The following is an 11794-nucleotide window of genomic DNA, read 5'->3' on the forward strand; positions in this document are numbered from 1 at the left end:
GCAATCAAAGCTGTCGTGCGCATCCTCACGTCCCGCAAAACAAATATCAGGGCACAACATTGTCAAATTTGCTTTACTTGTATTTTAACATTAGTACTGTAAATCTGAATCATCTTCACATTGCAGTGGAGGCAACCTGAACGCTGGAGCCACCATCACTTCAGATTTGACACGCCGGTTGATCAAGTTGGCCTTTAAATGTTGTTAGGCTTAACACAAGCTGCGTTACCGCTTTATGTAAAGTGACTTATTATTCCCGTGTAGCTGCATGATTAATTGACTTCTCTTAAAACCAACGTTACACAATAGGATAACCTCTGCATGCCGCAACGAGAACAGTCAGGCTTCCAAAAGGCCAATATACATTACTTTACGCAAAATTTATTCAGCTCATTTTTCGAAATAGATGGTCAAACGAGGGGTACCTAATGTCCCCCATGCAGCATGTATCAAAAAGAATCAATTTCGGCTTTCTCAGTTTTGCCTAGCTTCCCCTCTTGTCTATTTCTTTTCTTTTTGGGAGGTGTTGGGGAAGGGTAAATGATGGCAATTCTCATAGCGAGGCGCAAATAAACTCGCCGCGGCAGAAGTAACCGTTCTCCGGCGAGGCGTGCAGTTGGGCCCGGGCCCCCCGCTGGCAGGTAGTCAGGGTGCTGTGCCAGAGACGAGAAAGCCCAATGGCAGGAAAATATCACGTCCCAGTCTCCGGAAATGGATCTGCTCCTTGTATGGAGAAAGAAAATGAGCGATTTTAATTTCATCCCCGAGTCTGATGATAGAATTCTAGAGTATTTGGGCCCAATCCGGATGGTGCCTGTGCGTTTTAAGAGAGGCAGGAATAGCTGGAGACGGAGGAGAGGAAACTGTTGTTTCCTACTGACAGTTATATCTATGCATGCGTAAGTGGGCCATAAATGCTTTGTTATTAGATGCCTGCTGAACTCAATGGCTTGATGGTAAATGGTACACTCACCTGGCACAGTCTATCCCCATATGCATAAACAAGCAATCTCTCTCTCTCTCTCTCTCTCACACACACACACACACACACAGACACACACACACACACACACACACACACACACACACACACACACACACACACACACACACACACACACACACACACTTATTCTTTGACATGATTACTTTTTAGCCTTTCATAGCACATGCAAGTGCACAGTTTCACACCTACTTACAATGTATGTCCTGTTTTACCACACTTTGACCTGTGACCTTTAAAGGGTCACACAAAAAAATTTACTTTGTTGTTACTGGCCGAGCTTTTCAGATATTTCAAATTTACTGTATGTGACATTCCAGAAACAGATGTCTGATAGCTGTGGACTGTTTTGATTGGAACCATTATTTCCACAGAAAGCCTTTGTCTATGATTTGTGCACAAGAAACAAGAATCCATTCACCTCCACTGTATTTGGGTGATGGCAGAAGTCTCAAAGACAAAAGTGAATAGAGTGCACATCCAACATGTGCTACAGTCCTTTCTTTAGGACATTATGTGATTGTCTTCCATATAACACATTAATATTGATGTTATTTTGTACCATGCATATAACTGTATTAGTAAAGCCTGTCTTTTTCCAATTTTAGTGTGAGGAGAAGGTTTACTTCTAATTTCTCAAAACTTCAGTAGAGCTGCAACTAACAATTCTTTTAATTATTGATTAATATATTGATTATTTTCTCAATTAATCAATCAGTTGTTTGGTTCATAAGATGTCAGAAAAAATAGTGAAAATAGGTATAGTTTTCTGGAGCCCAATGTGATACCTTTTAAACGTCTTGTTTTGTCCTCAACTCAGGTATTCAGTTTACTGTCATAGAAGACCAAAGGAAACTGAAAATAATCACATTTAAGAAGCTGGAATTAGAGAATTTGGACATTTCTTCTTAACAAATGACTCAAAAATGATTTATCAATCATCAAACTAGTTTGCAATTAATTTAAAGATCCCCTCCAGACATGTATGAAGACATAAAAATACCCTGCATCAAACAATATTGTGTATCTGATTGGGTTTTTCTGCAAACATAAGTAATTACCATGTAAAAATCCTTTAAATGGCATCTACTCCTTCTCCCTCATTAAAAATTCCAGAGTCTATGAATATGCAAATTCATTTCATTTCAAAAGTTTAACTACTTCACAGAAAATGTTTCCTACCTCATTGTAAAGTTCATTCTCAGTGATTGTGCACTGGAGGCTTTTAGTTTTCATATTACACTTTTTAAAGTTGAATATTGGACCTATCTATTTGTGATGTCATACAATTAATATTGGATTCTCAATGAGCTCAGAGAAACTTTCCACTTTCAGCAGTCTTGTAGTGTCAACTCTGTACATACATCATGGTGCACAGTGAAGCTCAAACATCCAACTGTAGGATGAAGAAGAAAAAAATGTTTTTGAGTGGTTGGCAACTTATTGATTAATCACCTTATCATTGCAGCTCTTACCCTCAGCTAATAAAACCGAAACTATCTGTTTAAGTATCTGGCTAGATTAGTAGTGAGAAATAGCATTTCCTTTAACATGACCAACACAAATGCTATTACTGTAGATATTATCAAGCTAATATTGTGGCTTCCAGCATGCCTAACAGTTTTTGCAATGCCGTACACTGAGTATTCCTTGCATGGATGATGCATCATTAAAATAGTCCAGAAATCATTCATGGATTCTCAAAGTCTGGTCAACCATTAAAGGAAATACTTGTTTACAAAAGGATTCTACCAGAACTTGAGCAGCACATTGTATCCACCAATTTGTCATCATTTATTGACTACATGCATACTATTAGTTATATAAAGATCAAGTGTGCTTTTGATTAAATTAATCAGGCAGGAGCAAGTAGCATCAACTAATTAGTGTGGGTTTACACACTTTCCAGCTCTACAGTAATGAGATGCTTTTGTCTCCTCTTTATTCTTCTTTGTGCAGCTGTCAGATACACTTTTAAAGGCCAAAAACACATTAAATACTACAGATACTGTAGATGCTGCACCTACATAAAGCATGAAATTGAGTCTTTTGTTAGTCTGCTGACATCACACAAAATTCAGCCATCAATGAACTCCATCAGTAACTTTAAAAAAATTGCTTGGCTACTCCTTTGTATTCGCTACACCTTATTCCAATTTACTCAACACACCAAAGAAAAAAACACACACTGAAACTTAAATTTGTGAAGGACATATGTGTGCATGGCATCTGAATTTTTTCCCACCTGGCTTCATCTTGCATATCACTGTTAAGTAACTGCTGTATTTGGATGTCACATTCTCAAGGAACAGCTCGGATTCTTGTATTTTTGTAATTACGGCCCTGTTACTCACTATTGCAATTTATTGTTAAATTACTCTTGACATGAACCATCCACTACCACACACACACACACACACACACACAGAGAGAGAGAGACATTTGACAGCTCCATTTAACGCTGATTAGATTTGCAAGGACATGTAGTATACCCTGACTGTGTCTCCTGTGCCTACTCTCTCTCTGTCTCTCCCTGAGTAGGCTGAGTATCTCCTGAATCCTATCCATCGCTGTAATGTTATGCAAATGGATTAATATGAAGATAAAAGACTGTTGCAGCGTGTGGCGCTCTCCTGGTTCAAAGCCTCGTGTTTCCAGGACGATAGCTCTAACGAGTAGGGCACTATTTGGGAGTCATTAAATGATGGCCTTCCTGACATGCACCCGCTCACCACCACCGCCACCCGCCCCACGTTGGCCATTAAAGCGGCTCACACCCACACCAAGACACACACTACCGATGCCTTTTAGCGCCGGCTCCCAGTTTCTTACACATCACAGTGTCACAGAATAGAAAATTACACTCTCCTCCCACAGAGAAAATTGCTTTGGAATTGCTTGGTTATAAAGATGTGCTTTAAAGAGAGGGGGTGCATGCAATAAAAAGGGACACACACAAACACAATTACTTAAGCACTCTAAGGACAATTCTTACAAGTTAATCAGAGGATTTACCAATTATTGATGTCAAAAGGATTTTGTTGTGTGTCTGTTTGTGGCCTATGTTTATATGCTGTATGTATTTGTCTTTGCATTCAAGATATTTAGTATGTGTTTTTCTCTGCTGTTGTGTGTATGTGCTAAATTATGATATAGTTCATACTGCGAACATCAATAGCAAACTCCCGCACAGCCACAGATAAGTTATTAAACAAAACAAAACATGGAAATGGCCACAAACAGTTGGGTTGATGTGAGGAAAAGCATAATGTAAGGCAGCATGACAAAGACACAAGTGGAGGACTGAAGACAACAAGGTGAAAGGTGTATCAGCGTCAAGAGACAAGAGAGGTGTGACCGAGATAAAAGGGAGAAAATGCAAAGTGGAAAATAGCAGAGAAGACAGAGAGAAGGAGAGAAAAGATGTTAGATGGTACAACAAAAGATGAGTCGGAGTGAAGCGGGAAGGAGATGAGTGGATGAATAACACCATTGATGCATGATTAGACATGACTTAAAAATGTAAGAGAGAAGAGTGACACGTATCAGAGGAGATGTGCACAGAAAAGGGTGTTTGGAGCTCTGTATTGGCCTGTAAGTAAAAATGCAGCAACATCTGGTCAAAATTAAGTTGTGACTGGAATCTGACTTTAATATAAAAAGAAATGTGTGATTTTTGGAACAACAACTTTTTACATTTGCAAGTAATACGTACTGGTTTAGTAATCTATGTTGCACTTGCTACACTCTTTCACAGAAGGACAACTTATTAGGCAGCTAAAGTAAGATAGGATATGGTTTTAGCTTGCTGGAGAGATAGCCACAGTAAACCTTAGCTAAAGATAAAAATAAATGTTCTTATAGATTTTTCCCCTTACAAGTTATCTGTAATTGAAATATCAATTTTGATGAACTAACACCTTAATCACTGATATTGTTATTATTCAACATAATAAATGAGTTAGGTACTAAATCTAATAGTATAGCTGCCATCTCACTAGCTTCTGAATCTAGTATAGTATTAAATTATTGAGTCATTGTTCTATTTGTAGTATAACAAAGATATATAACAATAAATAATCAAAATAAATTTTATTTTCTTTTTCTTTATTTTTTACTTTGGGCAATTTTAACGTGTTTTATTGTATTACTAACTACAAGCTTGTTAGCGTTAAAATGGTCAAGAAAGCTAAAGAACGTGTTTAGTTTGTATACTGCAGTCTGTGAAGAGGGGGTTTACACATCTCTTACACGGTTTGCTGGACAGCCTGAAAACTTAAAACCATTTTTTCCTAATGTCACGGCTGAGTATCTGTTTTTGTAGGACAGTGACGGTCACTTACTTTCCTTGCTTAGTGCTAAAGTAACATTTGAAAGAAGAAGTCAGTCTACTGCTATTTCTTTTCCCAGTAAGAAGAACAGTTAAATGAAAAGAATAGATATAAAAGTTGGTATTTCAAACAGATTTATAATACATGAATTATAGGAGGCGCAGTATTGGTTGAAAGTGGCAATGCTAAACTGTATCGATGATGCTAAACTAGGGCAGTTGTGGCTCAGGAGGTCAAGCCACTAATCAAAAGGTTCAATCCCCAACTCCTCCTGTCTACATGTCGAAGTGTCCTTGGGCAAGATACTCAACTCCAAATTGCTATTCTGCGTGGTAGCTTGCCGCCATCGGAGTGTGTATGTGAATGGGTGAGTGAGCAGCAGAAACATTGTAAAGAGCTTTGGATAAAAGCGCTATATAAGCAGCCATTTACCTTAGCCGCTTCAGTAATATAGCATTCAAACCATGCAAGCTTCCAAAAACCAAGCAATTCCAGCTGTCAGTTAAAAAAAAAACACTGAGTTGTGAATATGTATGCATGGTTCTGTATCTTTGTATTCACCTCTGCAACCTGTTACCCTCATGAAATGAGCTATGTACTGTATTGGCATGCTGTAGTTAACATAAAATGCCCTGTGAGCAGGTAATAAGGCATACTGAGCCACAAATGTCCTCCTATAGGATATTCTGTCACACTGTCTCTGGACTCAACACAGCAACACATCAGACACCTCATCACAAATAGAATTAGTTCCCTGGTCAGAAACAAAATGACAGCGGCTGGATGTTTTGGCTGGAAGCGTAATGGCATTGGGGTGCTGGTGGTGTTCTCCTTGTAGGGGAACTGAGGGGCAGGAGTGTTTATCAGTCCAGACACTTAGCGCAGTGCCAGTTATACTATTCACCCCTCCCTCTGGAGTGTGTGGACAGGTAGTGAGGATGCCTCCTCTAAATCTGTAGTTTAGCTAGGGAGTTTTGAGGGGTGGTCTGAGATGTGAAGAGAGAAACTTGAGGTGAATGGTCTATGGACAAGGAATGAGTGTGTTCAACATCACCAGAACGAGGAGGGTGTGTTTATATCCGTGTGGTTTTCTCTTGTCCAAGTGTCTGGTGCTAGAGTGTGGCTGATGTTATATCAATCTGGGAATGATTGTGTGCGAGTTTGGTGTGTATGTGCACACGTACCCATCTCTGTGTCTGTGTATGCATGTGTGTCTGTCCCCAGCACCATCATTAGGTCGTAGGCAGTCCCAGTGTTGGGGGTGTAGCTTGGCTGCTCCTGCGGCCTCTCAGGCCAATTTAGGGGGAGAAAAGCACTTCGATCCTGGCCTGCAAGTCTGAGAGTCCCCAGCGGGAGGCAGCGCAGCCCTGCAATCTATATTGGATTTATTCCTTTCCCATCTACAGGCCCCACACACCCCACAGAGAGGAAGTCTCAACTGCACTCTCTGTCCCCTAAGACAATATGTTATTGTACACACATGAGCACACATAATCGTGTAAACACACACATGCAGACACACACTCAAAGGCACACAACACCTAGTCTATCTTCAAGGCACACTCCCCCACAGCAAGGAAGTTATAAGGGCACACTTTCTGTCCCTGTGGGAGTTGCACTGGGGTCAAGATATACTGAGATTTGTGAGAGACAGACAGACAGAAAAGGTACAGCCACAGAGAGTCATCCAAGCTATTGACACAGTGAGTTATTTGAGGCTGACCATTGTTTCGCTCATGGAAAAATACTGTTCAGATATATAAAGGCTAAGGTGTAAAATGCATTTTTATCACATTAAAGCAAGAAAAAAGCATTTACATAAAACTCAGACAAGGTCAGGGAGAAACGAGGTTCTTAATTTAGTCTAATCAACTGTCATTTGCATCGCGCCATTTGCGCAAGGTATTGCCACTAACTGAATAAATGGACTTCTTCAGACTCAAGGGGGGGCACTCTGGTTTTGATAAGCTGGCAACATAACTGATTTGCATATATTACTTTGATTATCTCATTACTAGGATGATTCTTGCGGAATTTTTGACACTCGCGCAATCGAATTAAAATTAAGGCACGCAATCAATAAAAGGGCAACGCGGCTGTGAAAACACACGGCGCCCCAGGCTGGTGTGGTCAACTAGTGATGATGATGATGACAACGGTTATGAAGATTTTACGCTGACGATGATGATGTGGCAGAGGATGGTGATGATGATGATGATGATGATGATGATGACCTCTTCAGCTCACGAGCTCCTGGACTCGGCAGTGGGTTTACGAGAGTCTCGGGCTCTTGATTCCTGTGATCAAAGCAGTAATCAGTGGAGACAATGGGGGCCGTGAAATTGCCGCTCTCTTGTGGGTGACCTATCCACCTGCCATGAATCCAAGAGTGGCCCACAGGCGGCTCATGTTCCCCAGAATCGATCATGGCGCTTGCATTTTTCCTCCCGACTCAACCCATCTGTGGAATGATGAAATCATGCGTAAAGACGCGCACGGCTCGGATAATTTTGCAATGCTGTTACAGGCCACAATAACGTGGTAGCTACATTCAGGTAAGCGTGAGGGCCATCAGTTCAGCTGAGCTCCAAGACATGCTCAAGTGTCATATGTCACCAAAATGTACATTCATGTTTTTGTTTGATTTTTTTCTTAATTTGAAACCCCACAATTTCCTGTCAGTTGTAATGCTAGAAATCTCAAATATTACATTCAAGGCAGTATGGCAAGTGTTTCATTTTTTTTTGCCATGCACAAATTGTTTGGGGGAATAAGATTAGAGGAGAAGAGACTCCTTCTCTCTTCTCCTAATAGACTTTCACTCGTCTGCACACTAACCGGGCGCAAAGGCACACGTCCACGTTTTAAATTCATGATGTAAATAATTATAGGCCCGGAAATTGATTTCCTTACGACCTTCTCCAGCAAACAACCCCACCACCCCCCAAGAGAAAAAGCTACTTCTGTTGAAGCATTAAGTCATCAATTATTTTCCTTACATAAGGACAAATTATCGAGTCAGTTGAACGAAATTAGAACCCTTTGTTTCTGATCAGACCGTATTACCGCTGGAAATTACGGATGATGGCTGCGTGCGCGCTTGCCTTTGTTGTTTCGATCATCGCCTGTCGCTCTGAACTCGCGCTAACAAAGTCATTAAATTGACTCCCTCTCGCTCTCATTATGCGGGCTGTTAATAACCGCTAATTAACTTTGCTTACGTGCGCCTTAAAAGCCTCCCTCCTCTTCCAACACACACACACACACACACACACACTCCCTCCCTTCTTTTCCTGCTTGGCCTCTCAAGCGGAGCAAGTGTCCAATTATGTCAGAGCGCGACGACGGATGGAGGATGAGTCGTCGTCACCAAGGCCACGAGCCAGCCGGTGCGCGTGTGTGTGTGTGCGTGCGTGGGACTTGGTGCTGCATATGGATAAACTTGTGGGAAAATAAATTCTAACATGTGCAGATATAAAATATTTGTCTTCCATACATGCTGCTTTCAAGCAGATACAAACACTTAATCGAATATAGATGCAGAACAATGTCGCAGGACTGAGACTATTCTGTCTTTATATTAAAAGTGGGTATTACCTGTAAGAGCAGTTTGCTATTCCACCCAGGAGATGGCGCCATTTGAATGACCTGCAAAGGCAAAGCTCAACCTGCTGTCCTTGTACGATGGACTTCATTAGTATCACTTTCATCGCCTTCCCTGGAGAGGATGAGACATGGGCTGAAATGGAACAGAAGTAAAAACCTGCATCACACAGGGGAAACGTGTTAAAACATGCACTCATCACGTGATTCAAACGCATGGACTCACCTGCACAATAAATGCATGAGTTATGATACCAATAGCCTAACAAACCGCCAGTCTTTTTCTTCCGTGGAGTGAGGTGAGGCCTTCCACGGTGTGCACGGCAGCAGTGTTTGAGCTGAACAGAAAGCTTGCAACCTGGTGTTTCCCCAGGATATTATCAAGTTAGGCTGTTATGAAAATACAGGGGAGGCGGTGCTGAAATGGAAGGCGCTCCTCTTCACCTGCACGTCAAAGAGACGGAAAATTGAAAATGTGAAAATTGCGCTCAGGCTATTCTGTCCCCCTCTAATGTATGCACGTAATTAGTGCATTTAAACAAAGCGCGGATGTCCTGCTGGCTGAAATGGCGGCTGACATCTCTTTTTTTCCACAGGGTTAATAACAGTGTGCGGATAAATGAATCAAATTGTGGCCCCCAAATTACAGAGCGACTCTAAATACCCGTCTGTATTACGCACGTCTGTTTGTGACCGCGCAGGAGAAGGCACAACATTTTATAGGCCTATTGTTATTACGTTCATTACTTTGATTTGCGTGCAAATAAACAAGCTCGGAAGTTTATGACACCACAAAAAAAGTTGCTGATGGATTGAATTTGAGGCATGGGCATTTTTTAATAAATGCAGAAGTCAAACAAAAATGACTATTAAGGCTGTTGTCCTTGTATTGTCTGATAACATATTTAATAGGCCTTATTATAGAAGAAATGCGCTACACAGAGAGGTTGCCCGAGTACGAAAAGGGGTTAAATATCTACTTAAATGCTATTCCTGCAGATAAACTCCAGCCTTTATATGCTGTTGCAATTTTTTCGAGGCTCCTAAATAAAAAAAAGATGAAAACCGACTTAATCTAAGCGCCCTGCACCTTAACTAAACTTGAGATCAATGGCACAATCACACAAGAGTCATAAAAAGATCGCTTAAAAAATAGATAAAAGGGGGGAAAAAAGGAATAACTTGTGCAATTTTCTGGACATATATCTTATTGTTATTTTTCGTTTGCTGCAATGCTCTATAGTCGGCCAGATACATAACGGAGGGGATGAAGAGAGAGAGAGAGAGAGAGAGAGAGAGAGAGAGAGAGAGAGAGAGAGAGAGAGAGAGAGAGAGAGAGAGAGAGAGGGGGGGGGGTAAGGGGGAGTAAATTGCAGCTTGCTGAAGTTTTTGGATTGAATTCTGAAAATGATCCTTTTAACAGTGATGGGCTCTGAGGCGAGGATAGGGGTCATGCCATTCACAGCGGGTTAAATAGACTTTCATTTAAAATTACATTCTCGATCCATCTCTCCATCTCTCCCCCTCTCCACAGCGGAGTCCCTGCGTGCTATCCTGGCTCCCCATGCGGCGTCTCATCACCGCCGCGCCACCCTCACTTTTTAAGTCAATTCACAACTCCAGCAGAGAGCGGCCAATTGAAGGGAGTGGGAGAGACAGATAGACAGACACAGACATAAAATGCTACTTTAATTATGTTCAACGTTGAGCTCATGAGATACATAAAAATGTTTTTTTAAAGCTCATAATAATCAAAACAATACCCCCCCCCCCCCCCCCCCCCAATAGTTTCAGCCTGAAATACGAAAAAAAAATCGGATTCCAATATTGATATTTCCATTTTTATGTGACTCAGAGTCTGCCATGGCTTTCGCAGGTGCTGTCTGAGGTTGAACACAAACTCTGTGCCAGATTTATTTTTTAGTTGGCACAAGGATTCAAGACAGTGGTCTGCATGGAGGAAAAAAGTGTAGCTTAACCTATTATCTTTTTCTTTTTCTTTTTTAAATTATACATATATATCAGTTATTATTATTATTATTATTGTTATTATTATTATTATAACATCCTCTCTTATTATTAAGAAGTAATACAAATGACGTAATAATAATAATAATAATAAAGTAATAATATTGATTGGTTGTTTGTGATCAATATTAATTTGTATAATTGTTAATTCTTTAATATAAAGTGCTGCATATGTACAGAATGCAGTATTATTTTCCTACTGTGCATATTTGAAATGCCATTGTGTTTTAAATACCTTGGTCACAGTGCTGCACTGAATGTTATAATGTGCCTTAAAGCTTACTAAAACCTCTGTTCATTATTAAATAGTTTCATTGAAGTTCAGAGATCTTTTATTGGCTGCTGTCATAGAATTTTAAAAAATGTTCACAAGCCAGATAAGTAACTCCAAACAAGAAAAGGCTGCTTTTTCAAAGTTATCTACCGAGTTCATTCCGCGCAGTAAAAATACTCCATGTCTGGTTTTGGTACCTTCCCCTCAAATTAACTTTAATCGTAAAATATATAAAGCAGCTCCGCGCCGTCTCTAACCCCACATACACACATACGAGCCAATCAGGAGCACAATAACAGCCTACAGGAGCCGAGAAGCGCCTGGCAGAGCAGAGCGCAAGGCGAGGTGGCCAAACCGCTGTCTGTCATTAGCTGAGAGAGTGACAGAGGAGAGAGAGAGAGAGAGAGAGAGAGAGAGAGAGAGAGAGAGAGAGAGAGAGAGAGAGAGAGAGAGAGGAGGAGGGGAGGAGAGCGGTCCCGGCTCAAACAGACACACTGGCCCGAGTACAGAGGAGAAGATCAAGTAGAGAGTGCCGTACCTCGAGGGTGAGAGAGG

The sequence above is a fragment of the Scomber scombrus genome, chromosome 20 (assembly GCF_963691925.1).
Source record: "Scomber scombrus chromosome 20, fScoSco1.1, whole genome shotgun sequence".
NCBI classification, from domain to species: domain Eukaryota; kingdom Metazoa; phylum Chordata; class Actinopteri; order Scombriformes; family Scombridae; genus Scomber; species Scomber scombrus.